General features: G+C 34.7%; 1 protein-coding gene and 1 long non-coding RNA gene across 2 annotated transcripts in view; both read left to right on the forward strand.

The window, feature by feature from the left end:
• The window catches only part of LOC136830711 (terminal nucleotidyltransferase 5C), an 826400-nt gene that overhangs the window by 383565 nt on the left and 420335 nt on the right, over positions 1-22500 (forward strand). The window lies entirely within an intron of this gene.
• LOC136830713 (uncharacterized) overlaps positions 1-22500 on the forward strand; it is a 223278-nt gene that overhangs the window by 57982 nt on the left and 142796 nt on the right. Inside the window, exon 2 of the long non-coding RNA XR_010850725.1 lies at positions 6162-6200. This is a non-coding gene — a long non-coding RNA (uncharacterized lncRNA). The remainder of the gene's footprint in view (positions 1-6161; positions 6201-22500) is intronic.

Here is a 22500-nt window from a genome sequence, read left to right on the forward strand (position 1 = left end):
ACTTCATCTTTAAAATTTATCTTTAAACTTCATGAGTTTTATTGTAAGAGTAAACTAGTATTTATAGTAAGAGGTGTTTATACTTTCAGTCGCTTTCAGCAGAAATAAAATTGAAAGAATTAACACATTTTATTTTAGCGGAATTATATTAAGTTTTGCAGAATGAAATTCTGCAAATTAGATTATAGTTTTTTCTTCGATATGTCATAATTGCTGTGAATTATTTTTATTTCCGTTTACTCTCTCTCTCTCTCTCTCTCTCTCTCTCTCTCTCTCTCTCTCATCTGTGCTTATGCGCGTTTGAATAAACAACGTTTACCTTCCTTCTACAGAAATAAGGTTTCTTGTTTTCTTTAAAGTGTCTCTCTCTCTCTCTCTCTCTCTCTCTCTCTCTGCGCTTATGAGCGTTTGAATAAACAACGTTTACCGCATTCCTTCTACAGAAATAAGGTTTCTTGTTTTCTTTTAAGTAGCTCTCTCTCTCTCTCTCTCTCTCTCTCTCTCTCTCTCTCTCTCTCTCTCTCTCTCTCTCTCTCTCGTCATCTGTGCTTATGCGCGTTTGAATAAACAACGTTTACCGCATTCCTTCTACAGAAATAAGGCTTGTTTTCTTTTAAGTAGCTCTCTCTCTCTCTCTCTCTCTCTCTCTCTCTCTCTCTCTCTCTCTCTCTCTGTCATTATTTGTGCTTATGCGCGTTTGAATAAACAACGTTTATCGCATTCCTTCTACAGAAATAAGGTTTCTTGTTTTCTTTTAAGTAGCTCTCTCTCTCTCTCTCTCTCTCTCTCTCTGTCATTATTTGTGCTTATGCGCGTTTGAATAAACAACGTTTATCGCATTCCTTCTACAGAAATAAGGTTTCTTGTTTTCTTTTAAGTAGCTCTCTCTCTCTCTCTCTCTCTCTCTCTCTCTCTCTCTCTCTCTCTGTGCTTATCTCTCTCTCTCGTCATCTGTGCTTATGCGCGTTTGAATAAACAACGTTTACCGCATTCCTTCTACAGAAATAAGGTTTGTTTTCTTTTAAATAGCTTCTCTCTCTCTCTCTCTCTCTCTCTCTCTCTCTCTCTCTCTCTCTCTCTCTGTCTCTCTCTGTCTATCATCTGTGCTTATGCGCATTTGAATAAACAACGTTTATCGCATTCCTTCTACAGAAATAAGGTTTCTTGTTTTCTTTTAAGTAGCTAAGCTCTCTCTCTCTCTCTCTCTCTCTCTCTCTCTCTCTCTGTGTCATCATCTGTGCTTATGCGCGTTTGAATAAACAACGTTTATCGCATTCCTTCTACAGAAATAAGGTTTGTTGTTTTTTTAAATAGCTCTCTCTCTCTCTCTCTCTCTCTCTCTCTCTCTCTCTCTCTCTCTCTCTCTGTCATTATTTGTGCTTATGCGCGTTTGAATAAACAACGTTTATCGCATTCCTTCTACAGAAATAAGGTTTCTTGTTTTCTTTTAAGTAGCTCTCTCTCTCTCTCTCTCTCTCTCTCTCTCTTTCTCTCTCTCTCTCTCTCTGGAGGGGTGGAATTTTACATTTATGTCAGTCACATCTATCTGACCACTTTTCGTTTTTCACTTTCTCTTTATTATTGGTTTTATGCCCAACATTCAGTTGTTCGCCATTGGTTAACTTCATCAAATTCTTTTCTCTGTCTGCCCGCGATCATGTCGGGCTCATTCGATCACTGTTATGTTCGTTTCCTGCCATGCCGCAAAGTTAACCGCTGGCGAACACCTGTGACCTATTGAATGGGTCGGGAATCTAATTATCATCCATCTGGCTCCTCACTCTGATTCCTGGTTCCCGAACGCATTGCGTTATCAATTACGATCATCGTCATTTGTGAATCGTAATTGGTTTTTCTGCGTTTGGTTTGAAGGAATGTATTAATGATAATAACAGTTCGTTTTTTTTGTTTTGTTTTAATGGAATGAACGCGGAACTGTGTTTTTATTTTTGGTCTGTAATTAATTACATTTATGTAACGGAAATAACGAAATCCATTTAAACTCTCTCTTATCCTTTTCCTTACATTCCATCTCCCCACCCCTTTTCCAACCTCTCAGTCTCCTCCTCCTCCTCCTCCTCCTCCTCCCTTTTAAAATATTGTGGTGACCCCTTGACTCATAATATACAATCAGTAAACTTGGTAAATACGATCAGAAGAAATTTCAGAGTAAGGTATCTTGACTTAAGCTTTGCTTAAAATCTAAATTCTTCATCTCTGTTCAGAATGGCTGTGCCTAGTGCCTGCGTAATGTATTTGAGGTTTATATAAGACCCGGATCTCATATCCATTCTCGATAGATGCCCAGACTGCAGTCCTCTGGTGATTCAGAGATTCCTGGAAATCGCACGATAATTTATCCTGATAATGTACGGAAAGAGGCTATTCTGAGGTAATGCATGACTCCGCCTTCGAAGTTCAATAGAACTCTAAACTCTCTCTCTCTCTCTCTCTCTCTCTCTCTCTCTCTCTCTCTCTCTCTCTCTCTCTCTCTCTCTCTCTCTCTATGATTATGCGAGTGTTTGGATAAATGACGATTATCCCATTCTCTCTTCAAAAATAAGGCTTTGTTTTGTTTTGAGAAGCTGCTCTCTCTCTCTCTCTCTCTCTCTCTCTCTCTCTCTCTCTCTCTCTCTCTCTCTCTCTCTCTCTCTCTCTCTCTCCGTGGCGAGTGATTGCGAGAATGGTAGAAATGTAGCATCACTACGCAGAAATGACAAGATGAATAATGATAATGATTATGAAATTAATATAATTAAATAACAGGCGATATTATAATCGTTATTAAGCTGATAGCATTGGTACTGGTACTCAATCGACGAAAATGCTCATATTCGTAATTGCAAAAATTCTAATAAAAAAATGAGGGTGGAACAATTCTTCTCATCTCAGAAATCAGTTTTGTTTGTCATCCTTTATTCCATTTTTTGTGGTTTCCATAATAGATTTGAGTTTTGTTTTGCTTGTCCTGACTTTCCAATGATGAAATTACAAATTTAAGATTCTCTCTCTCTCTCTCTCTCTCTCTCTCTCTCTCTCTCTCTCTCTCTCTCTCTCTCTCTCTCTCTCTCTCTCTCCGTTCATCTGTTCTTTTGCGCATTTGGGTAGATAATTATTATCTCGTTTCCTATTGGGAAATAAGATTTCTGCTTGTTTTCTTTTGAGAAGCCGCCCTCTCTCTCTCTCCTCTCTCTCTCTCTCTCTCTCTCTCTCTCTCTCTCTCTCTCTCTCTGTGCTTGTGCTTGCTTGAATAGGTAGCTATTATCTCTCATTTCGTTTTCAGAAACAAAGGTTCTTGCTTCCGTTTTAGAAGCTAATATCTCTCTCTCTCTCTCTCTCTCTCTCTCTCTCTCTCTCTCTCTCTCTCTCTCTCTCTCTCTCTCTCCCCGGGAAAGCCGAGTTCTCAGTTAAATCTTTTTTTTATCACAAACTCTTTCGCAGTACTCCTCTAATAAATCAGCCTCCGGCACATTGCGCAAACAGTGTTTGTTGTTCAAGTAGGCATCTGGCATCAACTCGTGGAACGTTTCGTTGAATAGCGACATCTGGTATCAATGTGTCTAAAACGTTTCCGGTTGCCATTGCCTATTTTTTTTTCTGCCCATATTTTTTTACGGATTAGATTTTTCGTTGGTATTTGTTTCGTGGAATTGGCATGATTTATTTATGATAGATATATGAATTCTTGAGCTAAGAGATTTATATATTTACTATGCAGCTTATGATTATATGTATAAAATAAGAATAATATATATATATATATACAGCACATATATTATATGTGCTGTATATATATATATTATTCTTATTTTTATTCAGAAGATGAGCCCTATTCATATGGAAGGAGCCCACCAAAGGGGCCATTGAATTGAAATTCAAGCTTCCAAAGAATATTATTGTGTTTATTTGAAAGAAGTAACAGAAGGTAATAGGAAATTCAAGTAGAAGAGACCAGTTATTACTAAATAAAAAAATAACGCATGAAAAAATAGATAGATGAAAATGTAAGTAAACTATTAAAATACAAGAATTGTTTTACGATAGTAATATCTTAGCTTGAAATTTTGATGTTCTCATCTTCATGGAGATTATGTATAATATATATATATATATATATATATATATATATATATATATATATATATATATATGTGTGTGTGTGTGTGTGTGTGTGTGTGTGTGTATGTGTTTTATGTTCTTTGTTTCTTCAGCAATCCAAGTTGCTTCCCGTGAGTAGGGCAGCGTGTGTATATTTTATTCAGTGCTTATTAATCTATTCGCAAGTGTTTTTCCGATATCTGCCGACTGTCTGGTAAAAGTAAATTGTGTACGCTGTGGATGCTCTGGCCAGTTTAAACTTATAAACTAGGGCGTGCGTACAGGTGTACTTATCATTATATGAATGCATGTGTGTATGTGTATATATATATGTATATATAATGTATATATATACATATATATATTTATATATAAATATATATCTACATGTGTATATATATATATGTATATATATGGTATAAGATTTATTATAGGACATAGCAATAATTAATATGTAAGGATGTATGGTAAAATTTGCATTAAGAAAGTGAGACAGACAACTGATTAGTGAAAGAACAGCGAGGCTATTGACAAGGAAATGGGGATTAACTGTTGCGAAACAGTTATGTGAACTGTTAGAAAGTAAAGGACTAAGGCTGTATGTGGTATGAAATGCAATAGTTCTTCTCTAAATATTTTTCCAGAAAAGCAACCAAAAAATACATTTATTCTTGGACTTAGGCAAGTCGCTTTTTAGGCTTACAGTAAGCTAATATATGGACCTAGAAAAACCTTATGGTGGCACCGATAAAAAGCCAATTTAGAGGGTGGTGACGATCTGCGATACATGTAACATCTTGCTGAGTGTGATTTAACGTTTTTATGATGAAGCAAAATGTGATATTACAATACGTTGATGGCAGATTGACTGGTTAGATTTAAAAGTGGATTTGAGGCTAGGGTATCTTATTTGACTGCTGTTCAATATATTTGAGACCCATAGGGGGGGGGGTGGTGAGTAATGCCATCAGTGCATCTCATGCGGTGCACTGTAGGCGTTACTTAAGGGTCTTTGCAGCCCCTTTCATTCCTTTTACTGTACCTCCGTTCATATTCTCTTTCTTCCACCTTCTTTTCCACCCTCTCCTAACAATTGTTTCATAGTGCAACCGCGAGGTTTTCCCCCTGTTACACCTTTCAAGCCTCCTTTACCCTCAGTTTTCCTTTCAGCGCTGAATAACCTCATAGGTTCCAGCGCTTGACCTTTGGCCTAAATCCTATATTCTGTTCTAATATCTTTGTGAATCGAGTGATGTTAGAGATCAGAAAAAGGACAGCTGATGTAGGTACAGTGTCGTGGGAGAAGAAAGCGAAACTTGGAAGGAGTTTGGATAGGCGATTTTTGTAGTAAGTACAGAACTGATGGGCTGATTAGGGATAGTCAAGAGAAACGGCAGAAACTAGGGAAAGAATTTGAAACTGTTTGGAAGAGGAGAAAGCTGCGAGTAAATGTGAGCGTGAATAAGGCTATTCGGGTCAGTTGAGACAAGGAAGATATAGCCGTGAATGTCTCTATGAATGGATAGAGGGAGAAATGGAAGTAGCTGATTCGTATAGGTATATGGGATTGAATTCAACGGATTGTGGTAGGATGGGGGAAGAAGTGTACCACCGAATAGATAAAGCGGGAATAACTGGGTGCGAGGAATTGTGCAAAAAACGGGAATGAAACTTGAATTCATTAGTGTAGCGAAGGTTGTAATGAATAAAAGGGTCTAGTAAATAGAGACTCAGTTCATTTATTTTTTATTAAACATAACGACTCTTAAGTTCATGACTTACACGTAGATATGTATTAATGCATCCTAGCTGGAACCTCTGTGCGTCGATTTGAATCCTTTCTAGGAAATTGGCAATAAAGCTTCTTCATTTATTGCCAACTCGGATATAGGCTTACAGTGATAATCGTATTAAAAAAAAAAGGTTATGGAAGTCGAAGAGAGTTAAGAGATCATTATTAGCTATAAAAATATATATCCGAAAAATATATATGTGAAAATATACCTGCATATCATAGCTATAGAAAGAATACATTGTAACGCTGTTTTGCATTTTCGTTCCAGGTAAATTGATTTTCCTTCGATTCGACGGCTGCGCTTGACGTAAGTAAGCATGTGTTGTCTTATAATCACTGCACTTGTGAGTCTTTAATTCATACAGGCAAACCGGCTGCCAGTTTTATATATATATATATATATATATATATATATATATATATATATATATATATATATATATATATATATATATATATATATATATATGACGTAAGAAGGGTACATATTTCCTGGGTATCAAGATGTTGGGATGAGGTTTCCTGCCCCCACCCATTTTTAATCACAGCTGATTCTTGAACCCATTACCAGCTGGGTGGACTGGTGGGTGGTAAAGAGAGAGAGAGAGAGTGATGTATATGCACTTGCATGTATATAATTTTACCACGGCCAACTGGGGTGGTACCTCTGTATAGGAGGACTGAATTGGTAATTTGCCATTAATTGGAACATCTGCCTTATGGTCCATCGCACAAACAGGTGTGTGCGGTGCATGTTTGCGGTTATTTAAGTCATTTGTTTCATGATTTTTCGTTCGCTTTTAACAATCACACCATTTGTTTTAACTTTATATTAAATCGCATCTCGTTGCCCAAAGCTATTAGCAGTGAAGTTAATAACTGCAAAAATTTATGTTGAAACATTTGACAGTTGAAAGATTAAATTTTCTTCCTCAATCATAAACTAACATTTTTGGCCAAAGCTATGGTTCAAATGTGACGTGGCCGAAGGAGGCTGAAACTGCTCAGAATTCTGTCGTCCATTTAAACTGCTCAGAATTCTGTCGTCCATTTAAACTGCTCAGAATTCTGTCGTCCATTTAAACTGCTCAGGGTTCTGTCGTCCACTTAAACTTCTCAGAATTCTGTCGTCCATTTAAACTGCTCAGAATTCTGTCGTCCATTTAAACTGCTCAGAGTTCTGTCGTCCATTTAAACTGCTCAGAATTCTGTCGTCCATATTAAGGAGGGAAGATGAAGAGAAGTTAATATGTAAGTGGAAATAATTTTTCACATTAAATGAGAAATATATTTGTGAGGGGCCCAAGGTGTTAGTTGTAAGAATTTCTTCAGTACTGTCTGAAGATGTATGGTAAATTTTATAAATTTCCAATGAATTATTAATGATAGGAGGGCAAGGCTTTATGTCTAATGGTTTTAAGTGTTGACATATATTTCTCATCATAGTTATGGAAAATATATGGCATTAAGGATTTCAGAAAACATTTGTACATAATATATTTTGTAAAAGTCAGTGTCTTGCCTTGGTTTTCTTAAGCATAGAATTTTAGTGAATGGTTGAGCATTGAGCCTAATTTCATTTGATTTTGCTTACAATTTTGGATGAATTTCCATCTTGTCATTCTACGAAGAATGGGGTTTAGAGAAATTCCATCGTGGGTTAATTTGAAGAATGAGGTTTATGGAACTTCCATCGTGGGTTAATATGAAGAATGAGTTTTATGGAAATCCCATCGTGGGTTAATTTGAAGAATGAGGTTTATGGAAATCCGTCGTGGGTTAATTCGAAGAATGAGGTTTATGGAAATTTCATCGTGGGTTAATTTGAAGAATGAGGTTTATGGAAACTCCATCGTGGGTTAATTTAAAGAATGAGGTTTATGGAAATTCCATCGTGGGTTAATTCTGAAAAATGAGGTTTATGGAAATTCCATTGTGGGTTAATTTGAAGAATGAGGTTTATGGAAAATCCATCGTGGGTCAATTTGAAGAACGAGGTTTATGGAAATTCCATCGTGGGTTAATTTGAAGAATGAGGTTTATGGAAATTCCATCGTGGGTTAATTTGAAGCACTAGGTTTATGGAAACTCCATCGTGGGCTAATTTGAAGAATGAGGTTTATGGAAATTCCATCGTGGGTTAATTCTGAAAAAATGAGGTTTATGGAAATTCCATTGTGGGTTAATTTGAAGAATGAGGTCTATGGAAATTCATTCATGGGTTAATTTGAAGAATGAGGTTTATGGAAATTCCATCGTGGGTTAATTTGACGGGACATTTGAATTCGTCATCAGAAGAATTCCACTCCTCACTAGGCGAGTGCTGTTTGAATTCCACGTTAATCAAAAGGATACTAATAGCAGTTGTACCTCACAGCACTAGCTTCGTAAATATTCCAGCTAAGTTAGTGCAGTATTCAATCACTTTTTCTCACGTGTGTGTCTACAAGGGGTTGGCTCCCGAAATATGAAAAATAGTAGTCACTGCAGTTCTCATTATTTAGCTAATGAATCAAGACTGAACAACTGTGCTAACAACTTTACAACTTTATTCAGTTTATACACCGTCATGATAAAATGTAACTTCAAACCCAGAATGTCATGAAGTAAAATGTAAATAGTAAAATGTTTTGAGTTTCAAATGTCAGATGTCAAAAATAGTTGTTAGAGAAAGTCGTAAGATATTATGGCTTACAGAGCCAACACATTGAATTAAATCGAAGCGTAGTAAAACCTTTGTCCCTTATTTAAACGTAAAGTACATTGATTAAATATTAAATCTGTGAAAATGTGTAGTGAAATAGGTTTTAAGATTTAGTCAATAAATGTCAGCAACAAGTGGCATGGTTTATTCAGCGGCGATACTGCGTACACGCGCTCGTTGATACACCCACGCACATTATATATATATATATATATATATATATATATATATATATATATATATATATATATATATATATATATATATATATATATATATATATATATCCACTGCAGACTGCCGTCTCATAATCCAGCTGACACTGTCACGTGTTAAACTTCTCGGGAAGGTGCAATGGACATCCAGGTCATCTCCGTCTACCCTTCATCATTATCTCGCTTGCATATGGAGCTTTTGTAAATTTCCCTTTTGGTGTCACTTCTCACTCATTCCCGTGACTACTAACTTTCTTCTCAAAGAAAGCGTTTCATGGCCATACCACGATTCATAACCGGTATAAAAATGATATTACTTTCATTTGCAATTTCAGTCAATTTGATTTCCAAATCTTTTTCAGCCTGTTCATAACTTAAATTACCTTTTTTATTTCACTAAATAGTAGCATAGGAGAATCTGTGTTGGATACCAGTGTCCCTAAATATTTTAAAGATTCAGCCTCATTAATCCTTTCTCCATCTAATGTTATTTCACCCTTGGTGCATACTCTGTCCTTATTACTACTGTTTTTCATTGATTTATTTTGAGTGTTCTCTCAAACAGACACATGATACACTCTATTAAACAGCATTTGGAAATCTTGTATGTTTTGCTGGTTAAAACAGCACCGGCTGCGTACGCCAAGCTTCTCCCATTAATACATTGTAATCCTCCTCGAGTTCTGAACATGTCTTATTTTTATTATAAAATCCACGAGAAGGGCAAACAACAGAGGTGACATACCATTACGTGATAGCCCCAACTATTTTCTGAAAAATCACTTGACACAAGCAAATATATCACATGTATATATGTATGTGAAAAAATAAAATACATATATATATATATATGTATATATATATATATATATATATATATATATATATATATATATATATATATATATATATATATATATATATATATATATATATATATATATATATATATATAAATTTAATGACTCACATAATGACTTGTGTGGCATGGTGCAGCGGTCTTGTCTTTCAGTTGAAAGACCTGGGTTCGATCCTGATGTGAGTCAGAAATTTATTTCTGTTCCACACGTGATTGTGTTTGATTATTTTTCTGTCATGTGTATATGTGTGTGTGTGTGTACTATTTTTGTGAAAGCGTACGTTATATTTTCTAATGCCAGCAATTACCTCATCCCATGCGTGCAGTACCATTTATTCTCTTCCATTTTATCAAACATTTTTGATGATTTGAAGTGCTAGATTTTTTGTATGATTTGTTTAGTACTTGTTTTGAGGTCGAATGAAGGTAATGATTGAATGCTAATTGCACACCTAAGATTTAGTAATTGTAAAGATATATACTACTTATTTTATAACTCGAGTGCTTTATTGCTAATAAAATTCGTGAAATGTGTCAATTAGAAGAAAATCTCAGTTCTTGCCCCCTTATTTATTTATCCTATATCCTCTTTTCCGTTTTTGATTTGCATTTTGTTTACTTGTATTTTTTGGCTTTTTTTATTTTTTGATATTTTATCTCAGATTGATTTGCGTTGCTTATGTTTTATCTCAAATATTGTTTATTTGTGTTTCTTGTTCTTGTATTTTTGGCAGATATTATTTTTATTTTTGTTACTTGTATTTTATCTCAGATATTGTTTATTTGTTGCGTTGTTTATTTGTTGTTGTATTTGATCAAATATTGCATTTACGGTTTATCGTCAGACCGTCATTAACTCTTTGATAAAAAGAAATAGTTTCCTCTCAAAACAAGATAAGTGTACAAAGTAGTTTGCTCTTAATGGATGCAAACGCAAATGCCCTTTCCAGTGCCCAAGATGCCAGAGATGTTTAAAATAATAAAAAAATTTATTTCTTGAAGCTTTATTCTCAAATCGAAAAACTTTCAGGTATAACCACACTATGATTCATAACTTTATAGAACTACAGGTCATACTCGAAGTTACAGGTCGTACTCGATTATCGTATGGTTTTATTTTCGTGTGCAGTTTCAGGTATGATTTTGAAATATTATTCAGCATGTCCATGTTTGAATTGCATTTTTTTAGTCTTTCCACAAATATCTACACAAGAGAACCCGTTTTGTATATCATCGTTCCTAAATATTTTAAAGATCTTACATCGTTATATTCTTTCCCCGTCTGTCAGAGAGGCGAGGTAATTTCACTGAAATCCTGCATCCAGGAATCGTCTTCCTCTCGAGGGGAACAAGCAGTTTCAAAATTGTAGCTGCAACCCCTTTCATTCCTTTTACTGCACCTGCGTTCATATTCTCTTTCTTCTTACTTTCCTCAACCCTCTCCTAAGAATTATTTCACAGTGCAGCCGCGAGGTTCTCCTCCTGTTAAACCTTTAAAACCTTTTTACTGTCAATTTCCCTTTCAGCGCTGAATGACCTGATAGGTCCCAGCGCTTGGCATTTGGCCTAAATTTGATATTATATTAGATACTGGATGTTTTCTCACACCGAGAATATTCACAGTTGCACCCACAGCCCCTTCAGTGCCTCCTAACATATTATGAAGAGGGCCCCGGCTGACACGGTTAAATTAGTACACTCGTGCAGGTGTGAAGCGATAGGCCGGGTCACACCTGTGCCCGCGCATGCCACACCTGTCTGTTCAGGTTTGACTGAGTATTTTCACGATTGGAAAATGTATCGAATCTGGCGATTTTAACGTACTGTCTTATTAGATTCGATATCAACGTACTGTTTCATTCTTGCCTTGTTAGCCTTGGTTTGAATTGTGGAATTCCATTGATTCCGTTGTGTAACTGGGTTTTGTATTTAGGTTATCGCTGGTGAAAGTTCGCTCTTTTTTTTTTTTTAGTTATTTAAATACCAGTCAAACTTTTCAACTGTTATAGATTCACGGATTTTTTTTTTATTCCTCGTTTCGTCAATACGAAAGTTTGTATGTGGTTCTTATAGCAACTTTTGGTTACTTTCTTCGATTGTTTGTTTGTTTCACCTCTGTAGTAGAATGTTTGTGCATTGTTTGTCAACTTGATTTGACATTTATTGATTGACTTTTAAAAATTGGGCTCTCTGTTCTGTCGAATCTTACATCTCATATTAATGGTTAATTATGCTTGTTTCATGTAAATATTTTCTCGTGTGTGTGTGTATGTGTGTGTGTAATTTGTATTTTTTATTTTCGTTTCCATTTATAATACTCATTTTTTGCTATTATGGTCGTAATCATGATTGTTATTGTAATATAGCAATACAGTAATAATAATAATAATAATAATAATAATAATAATAATAATAATAATATTATTATTATTATTATTATTATTATTATTATTATTATTATTATTATTATTATTATTATTATTATTATTATTATTATTAATCAGCCGGAGGGAAAGAAGCTGGACCTATTGTCTAATTTCCGCTAAGCATAAAACTAAAGTCATTGTCCTTCATGTGCGTTGAAACCATTGCAAATCTGTGTTGCTAATGTTTTGCATTGGTGGTATTTGACCCTTGTTCCATTTATTTATTTGCGAATCGTATGAGGAGCACATTAATTATCGCTTAACTTTTACTGTTCCCTTTTTCCAACTTCAGGCTGTTCTTGAGACGCTTGGCCCCGTATGGGAGTTAGTGCCGTCAGTGCACCTCATGCGGTGCACTGTAGGCAACCCCTTTCGTTCCTCTTACCTCTGTTCATATTATCTTTCTTCCATCTTGCTATCCACCCTCTCCTAACAATTCTTCCACAGTGTAGCTGCGAGGTTTTCCTCCTGTTACACCTTTCTGACCTACCTACTCTCACAATCCTTTCCAGCGCTGAATGACCTCATAAGTCCCAGGGCTTGGCCTTTGGCCTAAACTCTGCATTCCAATTCCGATCTCAGTTGAGACGCTTAGGTTGAAATTTAACGGCATTTTACGTTTTTTGCATCTGAATACGTGGCTTTTATGAATGCTAATCATTATTTTATTATTATATAATGAAAATAGTAAGAATGTAAAGTTAATGGCTTCTTCTGCTTGGCGATTTGTCGCCGTGGAAACCATCTTCCCATTAAGCGTTTTTTCTTCCGAAAGTCAATCATCTGAAGAAGGTCACTTAATGGAAATTTCTGACAATATAAGTAATAATTCAAATTATACATACATACATACATTTGTATGTATATATATATATATATATATATATATATATATATATATATATATATATATATATATATATATATATATATATATATATATATAGCCTGTAGCCTTGGGACGTATGCACTAAACTGAATACGCAAGTTTAGTTTTGTTGTCCTGACATCTTGTTATTTTTTTTTATCGTACTTCGTTTAATTAGATAGAGATTGTTCATGCTTTTATTCTTTAGTTATTTGGCTGTTCATAATTGTATATCAGTTCTCATAATAGGTGGACAGACTTTCGTTAAATACAGAGATGGACAAAGACAAAGAAAATGGCATTCCGTGTTGACATCCTAAGATAAAGGGCTCTAATTATGATTACTACTTTACGTCAAGGAACTCGACGTATTTGACCATATTTTCGTTCGCGTGGTGATTTGCAGCAATTAAATCTAACACGGGCCACGCCTTCGTAGCACGAAAAGGAGGGTGATTTCTCTCTCTCATAAACTACAAAAAGATGGAGATAATTCTTCGTTTATTGTGGTGAGGGACAGAGGATTTTTTTTTAAGGGAATTCTGGGGGAATTCTCTTGGGTTTCTTCGCTTCGTTTGATGTTGTATGAATGTTTTAGTGCTTTTTCTATTTGTTTACTCTTGTTTCTAGTAACTTTATGTTTTCCTTTTATATATATATATATATATATATATATATATATATATATATATATATATATATATATATATATATGTGTGTGTGTGTGTGTGTGTGTGTGTGTATTATATTATACATACATACATAAAACGTCTGTATCTGTTTGTTTGTGGGTGCGTGTTTAACAGTATTATATTAGAAACTGCGTAATTATTAAATTAAAAAAAAGTATATTTTACAACATTTAAGGTCTCGTCCAATTTCATTTTCAACTGACATTTCTGTGTCCTTGTCGTGATGTGAATCACCCTTTTTAGCCTTCCATAACAGCTGTCACCTCTCTCTCTCTCTCTCTCTCTCTCTCTCTCTCTCTCTCCAGTTTACTCTATATAAACGAAAGCAATAATGCATCCTTAAGCATTGTAAAGAGAAAATGTCATGCTAGAATATACAGAAATACGCTAACATATAATCATTGTTTATATAATCTCATGCTCGCTATCTCAGAGCGTGAATTAATATTGGGGATTCTGTCGTAAACGAAAACTCTTTTTATCCCAACAACGATTTGGAAAGAGGTTTTCATCCATTTCTGGAGATGTTTTATTATTATATCTCAAAAACGGCGGCCTGAGGGAATTGGATGAAAGTGCAAATATTTATATATATATATATATATATATATATATATATATATATATATATATATATATATATATATATATATTTTTTTTTTTTTTTTTTTTTTTTATTTTTTTTTTTTTCACTAGGTGACTTGAGATATTGGGGTAACACTTTCACGACCTTATACGATGATCGCATTTTCCTGGTCCTTTAAATGCTTCATAGTTCTCGTTAACGAAATATTTTATCTTTTTATGTGTTCCTTGCTTCAGATCAACGAACAGATACATAGAGAGACAGAGAGAGAGAGAGAGAGAGATAGGAACTTTTTACGCTCGTCTTGTTTACCTCTAAATTTCCCCCAAGGTTTATGTCGGCCGTCTTAACAGAGACAGACACACTTTCTTAATACACAGACCAGTTAAATCATAAAGGAGGGGGGTGGGGGGGGACGGAGAAAGAGAAGTGACATTCTGTTTATGCATCGTTACACAAAAGGACTATAATGGTGCTGCCTACTTCTCTTAAAGAGCAACGTAACGGATTCGACCATATAAATATTCATGTGGTGATTTAGCATAGTTATGTGTGACGGGGAGGGCGCCTTCGCAACGCGAGAAATAGGGCGGTTTTCCTTATTCAAACTGACGCTGCAGAGAATATTGTACACATGACGCTTCTGTTTATTGTTGGGAGTAACACCAGTTTTTTTTATATTCTCTCTTTTATTATCTTGCTTAAGTTGAGGGGAATTATCACGAATTATTCGCTGCGTTTGATGTTTTATGTTTTATTATTTTACTTTGGTTGAGGGGAATTATCACAAGTTTGTTCGCTGCGTTTGATGTGTTACGTGCATTGTATTTTGTATATTAGTTGTATTGTGTATTTTATGTCGTATATTAGTTTTACGCCTTAATTCATAAAATATTTTACATATACCATTTGAGGCCTCATTCATTTCCAATTTAGTTGTCGTCTCTGAACAAATTCTTTTATAGTTTTGCTTTCTATTTTTTTCCCCTGAGTGATGTTTTTATTTCACTTGGTTATTTTATCTATCTCTCCCTCGGATTCTGATTCATCCTTTTAACCTTGATTAACAGCTGCATCTCTCTCTCTCTCTCTCTCTCTCTCTCTCTCTCTCTCTCTCTCTCTCTCCCGTAAATAAACTTTGGACAACCCTTTATTTTTTTTCTCTTTCTCATAGTCTCATCTTCTTAACTAACATCATTTTTATTGTCCTTGTATCTAACACGGTTTATTTATTTAATCCGTTTATCTATTTATTCTTCTCAATTTTGTTCGTGGTAACGCCTTCCATCTGGTCTTCGTTATCTTATCTTCTTTACGTTTTTCCTGTTCTTATCATTTTCCTCTCTCATTCACGAGTCCTGCGTCATCTCACATTCCGTGTAGCCTTTCGTGTCCCTCAAGTCTTTTTGAATCTAATTAGGGCGGCTTATTAGGGTCCTAATTTGGTCAGTAACGTTTGCTCATTAATATTTTCCTTATTCGTCGGTTCAGTGTGTATTTGCTAGTGTTAACTGATTTTCTCTTTCCTAATTTCTATTGAAAGATCTCTTCTTTATTTATTTCCTATCACCTTCTGTTACTTCTTTCAAATGAACATCATAATATTCTTTGGAAGCTCTCGGCTAGCACAATGTTGGCCCAGCGTTCGACTCTCCGACCGGCCAATGAAGAATTAGAAGAATTAGAGGAATTTGTTTCTGGTGATAGAAATTCATTTCTTGTCATAATGTGGTTCGGATTCCACAATAAGCTGTAGGTCCCGTTGCTAGGTAACCAGTTGGTTCATAGCCACGTAAAATAAATCTAATCCTTCGGGCCAGCCCTAGGAGAGCTGTTAATCAACTCAGTGGTCTGGTTAAACTAAGATATACTTATTTGGAAGCTTGAATTTCAAGACGGTGTCCCCTGTGGGATTGCTTTATATGAATAGGGTTCATCTTCTGGATAATAATAATAATAATAATAATAATAATAATAATAATAATAATAATAATAATAATAATATTCATATGATCATTTTATCACCTTGTATCGCAGTGTTATTTTTGTACTTGCTTTTTTGTTCGTGTATTCCTTTTACACGATTATATCTATCTGTCACTTTACCTATCGTGTTCTTTTATTCGTCGTGCAGTCGTGCGTACTCCGTTTTAAGCGGCCCCTTCGTCTAATTGGTTCCTGTTCATTAATATTCGATTATTCGTGTCACATCCTAACGTCATTAAGTTACTAATTATGGTCGGTATTAGCATTTACTAACAGTATTGTTTGCGAATTTAATTAATGCATATTTATTCTTCATTGGTGGAAGGTGTATAGAGGCTGTGTAATGGAAGGTCAAAGTGCTTGCGTTGCCTTTTCCCCTAACTCTGAATTTACAGTTGAATTACTAGAGAGAGAGAGAGAGAGAGAGAGAGAGAGAGAGAGAGAGAGAGAGAGAGCCACAGCATCAGAATGTAAATCATAGCAGACCCTGAAACTCATAGTGCCACATACGTCAAACGTCTCTCTCTCTCTCTCTCTCTCTCTCTCTCTCTCTCTCTCTCTCTCTCTCTCTCTCTCCACAAATAAAAAAGAAACCTTCCCACACACTGAACTGCGTTCATGTTTTCGAGTGTACCTGGAGATGAGCTCGCATGCACTTGGGTGAAGATAACCACTTGTTCAGTTGTTCAAGTGTTGTTATTTTTTTTCAATTACAAAGGATAACATGAAAATAATAAAATCTGGTAAAGCCTTTGTTGATTTCCTTTTAGAGGAAGAACTTTTAAAATATTAGTAATGCTGCTGTACATCTGTGATTGTGAAATGTATCATAGTGGTTAGTTTTTACGAGATACGTATGTAATTGTAATAGCCAAATTGCTCTCTTAACTTCTCGAATTCTTCCCACTTTTTGGATAGTCTTGTCAATACAAAGCCTTGGATCCAAGTGCAAGAAAAAATGAAGCAATTGTGATGCCCTGTAGCGGGAATCGAACGCGCATCCCATAATCACAACGAGATCATATTGCCGACCTTTCCACGAGAAGGCTATCATATTTATTTTTCTGCCAAAAAACTTTTTATGTTTTCGCTTACGGTTTTTTTTTTTTTTGTTTATCTGCTTGCAGTAGGACAATGCGAACTGTTATGATGTCTGGAGTCTTATCAAAATTTTAGCAGAGGTTGGTCTCGTGGCTGTCATTTGGAGAGGGGTAGGAATGTAATTTCTGGGGGAGAAGGGACCTCTTTGTGGGGTGTGGTGGGGGAGTGGATGAGGCTGGGGTGGATTGCTTAACTCTATTTGAAAATTATAAAGTTTACGAAACCGAAACAATGCGGACCATTTAGTAGATTTTGGTGATCACATTCTGTTATGACCTCTGCCATTCAAGTGTAAACTCAAGGGGATGTGTTTTGGCATTATTATTATTATTATTATTATTATTATTATTATTATTATTATTATTTTATTATTATTATTATTATTATTATTATTATTCACTCTCCGTTTTATGGCCTTATATATAATGTGAGGTTGAGTATACGGATAGATTACACTATATATATATATATATATATATATATATATATATATATATATATATATATATATATATATATATATATATATATATATGCTAAATAATGAAAGAAAAATAATGTTTCCCTCTTTCAAACGTTAAAGTGTTCTCGCATTAGTTTTGGGCAGATTTTGGACACCACTTTTGCTCTTATGTCAGAATTAATTGCAGAGGAACCCTTTGTTTCATTGTTGAAATTCTTGTGTTTTATGTTTACTCACAAAGCATTTATACACGATTCGTTAACACGAAGTTTTTCATGTATTTACCGAATAGAGATTCAGACTGGGTATATAGTTTGGTAATAAAGAGTACGTTTTCTTATATTTTGGCAGTAATACTTATTTCGATTTTTCTCATATCCTGAGAAACTACTGCTAATTTCTCATTCATTTACATAATAAATAAGGGTTGTTTTATATATATATAAATATATATATATATATATATATATATATATATATATATATATATATATATATGTATGTATGTATGTATGTGTGTGTGTGTGTGTGTATAATAATAATATTAGTAAGCAGTCCGTTGTCTAATGTAATGTCACACAAAATTAGGATGAACTTATATTGTAATATATTTAGAATCTGCTGGTAACTTTTTGCCAGATATATACATATAATATTTTTATTAACCGCGTTGCCCTTTCAACTTCTCGATTTCTTCACATTTTGGAAACTCTTTTCACTACTAAGCCTAGACCCAAATAAAGAAAGACTTAATAATTCGATCAAAATCGTTCTTATTGTTTCGAAGATGTTGCATTTTGGAGAATTTTATGTACGTTAAAGAAACGCGTTCTTTGCCACCTAAGTTCCAATATGATATTATCTTCAGCGACTGGTATAAATATTAAATTAACCTGCCGCCCCCCGCGGAGGCCATAAGTAAATCCGGGAGTTTATGGTAATTGGAGTTTATTTTTAGCAAGGCTCATCTGCATAAATTGACTTTCATGTGCAAATGAGTAATATTAGTTCTAATTATCTGCTGTCGCCACGCATATTGTTTGTCGGATCATATAACATTGTTATTATTAGGCATGTATTTATTATTTTTGCTTGAAAAGTAAAGGAGTTTGTGGGTTCTGAAATATTTGTTCTCCAGTGGAATGTTGATTGAGAGTGGTTAGGAAGGAAGAAACCCCGTGTTATATATATATATATATATATATATATATATATATATATATATATATATATATATATATATATATATATATATATATATATAGATATATATATTTATATATATATATGTGTATTATATATATATACATGTGTGTATGTACATCTTTTTAAGTGTGTAGGAATTATGTGGTGTCTGTGTACATAGTGTGGCATATTAAAGTAAGCGAATGTCTCGGCAGCAGAGATATATAATGAAATGTTATATAAGTAAATGTAACGACGGATACTGACTGACTGGAAAGATAAATAGTGATGTAACAGAAAATAAACTTAGAGAACCTTTAAAAGCCGCAAAATCATTCTAACGAAATCAAAACTGTTTAAAAGAGGGATAAAACCACATGATCAGACCATTAGCAGTTTAGGGAAAAATCCGTATGCATTTCAAAAGAATCCCCCGTCCTTTTAATCCATCGCTGTTCGAATGAACGAGCTTCCAAGTAAAAGTATGCGTGGAGTCAGCTCACATGTGAGAGAGTCCACATGAAAAGGAAGAGGTTTATACAGATGCAAATCCTGACGTAGGACTGAAAGAGAGACCGTGGGCGTGGCTACATTAAACTCGGCCTGAAGCTTGATATTAAGCTTTCCGGAACCGGCACATCTGTATCCGAAGTTATTTACCTTTAGAATTAGTTCGATCTTAACACTTGGATGTAATTAGGGTCCTCTTCTTCTTCTTCTTCTTCTTCTCCGCCTTGCATCTTCCATTTCAATTAATGTGCTCTTGAATACGGACCGTCGCTTTTGAAGTGGCCGGAATATTAATAAAGGTGACGTTTGCGACGTGTGGGTGGGCGTGTGCAGTATCTAGGCGGTGCGTCTCGATACAGCTGAATGTGCAGTGTAGATTTCTACGTAGTAGTTTGCATTATATATATATATATATATATATATATATATATATATATATATATATATATATATATATTTATATATCATATTTGTATGTATACACACACACACACACACACACATATATATATATATATATATATATATATATATATATATATATATATATATATATATATATATATATATATATATATATATATATATATGTCTTTTACTGTAATCTAAGTGTTAAAAAGATTCACAAAAGCACTGTTTCCACAACAAAACCGATTGTATAATTTTGGTGTATAAAAATATTTTTTATTTTTAATGTCTATATATACAAGTATATATATATATATATATATATATATATATATATATATATATATTATACATATATATATGTGTGTGTGTGTAATTGTTTATGTGTATGTGTGTGTGGGAGAAAGAGAGAAAGAATTTTTTATAGTAATGAATGTGCCAGCAAAGTGCATTACTTTGCATCTTACACTTAATTATTAATAGATGTATGTTCCATACTACTCTGCCTCACTTGTTGCTATATGCCAGCCACTAATCAGTGCCTCTAAATATTCTGTTTGCGATTTCCCAATTACTTTTCATGCAAATTATATTCCATGTGACTTACAACATTAACGATTCAGTGCCTAAACATCATTACCTATTAAGAGTTCTCGCTGTCTGTGATGGAAGCTAATTGACTGATCGGTTTAGCATACAAGCGCTGCAGCATCAAAAGTCATCGACGCTATATAGGTCATAGAAGTTTATTATTCTTTGGAAGTCTGAATTTCATATCAGTGGCCCCTGTGGCTTGTTCCATATAAATACGGTTCATGTTCTGAATAATAATAATAATAATAATAATAATAATAATAATAATAATAATAATAATCCGCATTATCATAATTAATATTATTCGCACTTTTCCAGTGTCTCTGTTTATTCAATTATGGCTACCCCGTAAAGGGGGTAGTGCTGTCGATGCGCCTCATGCGGTGCACTGTAGGCATTACATAAGGTTCTTTGCAGCGCGCCTTCGGCCCCCAGCTGCAACCCCTTTCATTCCTTTTACTGTACCTCCTTTCATATTCTCTTTCTTCCATCTGACTTTCCACCCTCTCCTAACAACTGATTCATAGTGCAACTGCGAGGTTTTCCTCCTGTTGCGCCTTTCAAACAATTTTACCGTCAATTTATGTTTCAGCGCTGAATGACCTCATTGGTTCCAGTGTTTGGCCTTTGGCCTAAATTCTATATTCAATTCAGTGAATTGCGTCGAAGACCAGGTTTCACTGTCAGGATGTCACAAATATGGCAGAGCTCTTCAAAAAATCGGAAAGAGTTCTCTCTAGTAAAATATTTTTAAATAAAATAAAATGCGTTTGTTTGAATACATGGGATACGTATACATCTATATTTACTTGTGAGTCTAAAATCTTGTCATGTTTGATCATTTAAAATGCTTGAAGGCGAGCCTTCCAATTTCCACATTCATGCATGAGTATTTAGTACGTAAAGTATTACGTTCAGATAAGCGAGTGATTCATATTTACTTAAGTACGTTAAATAAATAGACATTATGAAAGAAAAGTACGGATGTTTTATATTTAGAACTCAAGAACGTACATCCCCGATATTCATTGAAAGTGTAAACTTTCAGAAGAGAGAAAGAGAGAGAGAGTGAGAGAGAGAGAGAGAGAGAGAGAGAGAGAGACCACCTTACAGACCTTACAGTTCGTTCTGTTTGCCCTAAGACCTCTGATGTCTACCAGAGAATTGCTAATAAATCTCTCGGTATATTGTGCATCTTCCAATCTTGGATGAGAGAGAGAGAGAGAGAGAGAGAGAGAGAGAGAGAGAGAGAGAGAGAGAATGTGTTAATTCATCACGAGAGAAAGAGAGAGAAGGTTAATATTTCGTAGCGAGAGAAAGATTCATTAAAAACTAACGTATCCTGGCATTGCAGTCAGAGAGAGAGAGAGAGAGAGAGAGAGAGAGAGAGAGAGAGAGAGAGAGAGAGAGATAGACATGCCACAATCAAGACAAACCGTCACGTGACAACCAGTGTTTGCTGTGGGCCGAAGAGCTGTTTGCTGGCTGGCGTATGTGTAAACACGAGTGTTGGCCCAAACAAAGAACAAGGGGATGTGTGAATCGATCATCGGTAGAATAATCGTCTTTAGGGATTACTGGAACGGTGCCCTTGCGAATTAATCTTCGGTAGACAGGAGTTTACGCAGAAAGTCGTCCGTGAGAGTGAATCGCTGGTGATGGCAATTGCATGAAAATTTGTGGGTAGAAAAGGGCCTGGGTGAATCAGTCGGGAATATCAAAATGTATCTCTGATGGGAAAGTGTGTCTGTGAATTAATCACAAATTTAAAGGAAGAAATTATTCATCTGAATTAAATATTGGTGACTGAATGATAATCATATCATTCTCTCACCAGTATTCAATTCAGATGAATAATTTCTTCTTTAAATTTGTAATTATTTCATAGACGCTTTCGTATCAGGGATATATTTTGATATTTTGTGAATTAAATGTACGTAATATATACGTGTGGATTCATCAACGATATCCAGTTAATTACTGATATAAAAAAGGCATTTATGAAAATAA

The sequence above is a fragment of the Macrobrachium rosenbergii genome, chromosome 47 (genome assembly GCF_040412425.1).
Source record: "Macrobrachium rosenbergii isolate ZJJX-2024 chromosome 47, ASM4041242v1, whole genome shotgun sequence".
Taxonomy (NCBI): Eukaryota; Metazoa; Arthropoda; class Malacostraca; order Decapoda; family Palaemonidae; genus Macrobrachium; species Macrobrachium rosenbergii.